We start from the raw sequence: 2,534 nt of genomic DNA, 5'->3' as shown, positions 1-2,534 counted from the left end.
TGGCTCAGTCAGGTAAGCGTCTGACTCTTGATTTCGGCTCAGGTCATGCTCTCGGTTGTGAGATCGAGGCCCACATCGGGCTGGGTCTCTGCACTAGGCAGGGAGTCTGCTTGAGATTCTTGTCTCTCCCTCTGCCCCACCACTCACTCGTGCTCCCTCCCCGCCTCCCAAAATAAATAAATAAATCTTTAGGGAAAAAAAATACCCAGCTTGAAATAATTAATATGCCAAAGAGGCAAATTTGGGGGCAGCAAAATTTACTCCCTCTCCAGAAGCATTATTGTCTCCAAACATGGATTTGTGTCATTCATCAAATACAATTCACTCAAATAACATAAGTAGATGTTCTCTTGCAGTTATTTAGGGGAGGAGGAAGCCATGTTCCATGTTTTAATTTATTTCATCCGTAGGGTCAATTAAACTGGATTTTTGTAGTTTGCTTAGAAAAATAACTTATTTCTCATTATGTCACATATAAAACAAATGCAACACTGTTTCCTGGCAAATGTGGCTACCATAGGTTTTACTCTTTTGATTGTGGGCAGGACTGAATGCATTTGTAACTAGTCATCACCATTAAAATCAGCCATTCGGACATCAATGCCTTGTCTCCATAAATTATTCTTTTTTCCTTAGCTACCAGCACTTAAATTTAGTAGCTGGTGTGGTACTTTGTAACCAAGAAGTGTTGTTGATTAAAAACATTAATTCTCCAGGCAGAGATGTCTTGAGAGGAAGAGGGTGTGGCAGTGGTAGAAAATTTAACACAGATTATGCAAAAAGATTCAGACCAGGCCTTTAGAAGAATGCAGTATCTGTTGATGGGGGAAGGGCACTTTCCCAGTCAGTTCCATCTCAATGGCCACAAATACTAACAAGATCTGTTACTTGCTGTGGTCTGTGGAGGGTGCAGTGGAGGGAAAAGAACCATCCCCATCCTGACCCCCCCCCAAAAAATATTAAGTACCAGCTCCAAATGTCCTCTCACCTGATCTGTTAAATCCTTCTGGTGCTCTTTGGCTTCAATTTAGATGAAACACACTCCAGAAAGTGATAAAGTTGATTAACCTTGGATCTTTCTCTAACACTTGAGACTTTTAATATATATCCTTCATAAGCTTACTTGTCAAAGATTTAATTTTTAATATGTGCTTTCTTAAAGTTTTCAGGGCTTGTCATCGGAATATTGATTTAATATTTTTTGATGCAATAAGATTGAAACTAGAAATGACTTATAGCTGTTGGGAAAGAAAAGATTTTTCATTACTGCAGATTGTTATGTTTGTCCAAATAGAAAACCCAAAAAATCTTGTCTTAGGATTTTTAATTAACCAACAGATCCAGATAGTCAAAGTTAATAGGGTTTCCATATTCAAGCAAAAAAATAAGTTTTACAATATAATGGGATTACGTGAGCATTTATCATGGCAACAAGCTCAGAAAATGTTCAAAGGTAAGGTGTGTGGGACTGTGGAGGAAAACTACATTGTGCTCTGAGACAATTATTTTAAACATGGCCCTTCCCAAATCAGTCTATATGTTAAATGGAAGTCCAACCATATTCTCAAACATTAGTAAAATTGTTCTAAATTTCATCTGAAAGAAAAAATGTGCAAGAATAGCTAGGAGGGGCGCCTGGGTAGCACAGTTGGTAAAGTGTCTAATTCTTGGTTTCGGCTCAGGTCGTGATCTCAGGGATGGGATTGAGCCCCGAGTCAGTCCCCCTGCTCAGCACAGAGTCTGCTTCAGATTCTCCCTCTCCCTCTGCCCCTCCCACTCATTGTCTGTCTGTCTCTTTCTCTCAAATAAATCTTGAAAAATAAAAGAATAGCTAGGAATACTTTGAGAAAGGAAAGTAATGAAGCCTTGGATTTGTTTGGTTTTTTTTCAAGGATTTCATTTGAGACAGAGGGAGAGTGCACAAGCAGGGGGAGCGGCAGAGGGAAAGGGAGAAGCAGGCTCCTCACTGAGCAAGGAACTCACCCCGGGATGCGATCCCAGGACCCTGAGATCATGACCTGAGCTGAAGGCAGACACTTAACTGACTGAGCCACCCAGGTGCCCCTGAATTCTTGTAATACTAGATATGAAGCCATGTTTTAAAGCTAAAAATTTAAAAGTGTATTACTAGTTTACATTTTAACTCTCAGACCAATACAAAAATAACTCAGTTGTTAGTATATGTAAAATATTGCAAAGGAATTGAAACTGCTTAAAAGCATAAAGTTGAACAAAAAACAAAGTGGCTGGCACTCATGCTTCAGCGAAGCTTGATTTTTCAGCAACCTTTCTCCCCTCTTCCGCAAACAACCTCTCCTCCTTTCTTAGGCTTTTCTTTCAGGAACCCAGAACCTCCCTAAAGACAGGACGGAGGAGGCAGGAACCATGTACACAATTCCTGTCAAAACTGGTTAGATCCTGTATTTCCCTGTAACACTCCCCCCCCCCCCCCCCCCCCCCCCCCCAGTTTTTGAAGGCCATAGCCTGCTGCAGCCTCCTTTGCCTGGCAAAGTGATAAAGCTAGTGTTCCGCTT

Source organism: Zalophus californianus, chromosome 13 (assembly GCF_009762305.2).
Source record: "Zalophus californianus isolate mZalCal1 chromosome 13, mZalCal1.pri.v2, whole genome shotgun sequence".
NCBI lineage: Eukaryota > Metazoa > Chordata > Mammalia > Carnivora > Otariidae > Zalophus > Zalophus californianus.
Note: the sequence above shows the minus strand (reverse complement) of the source record.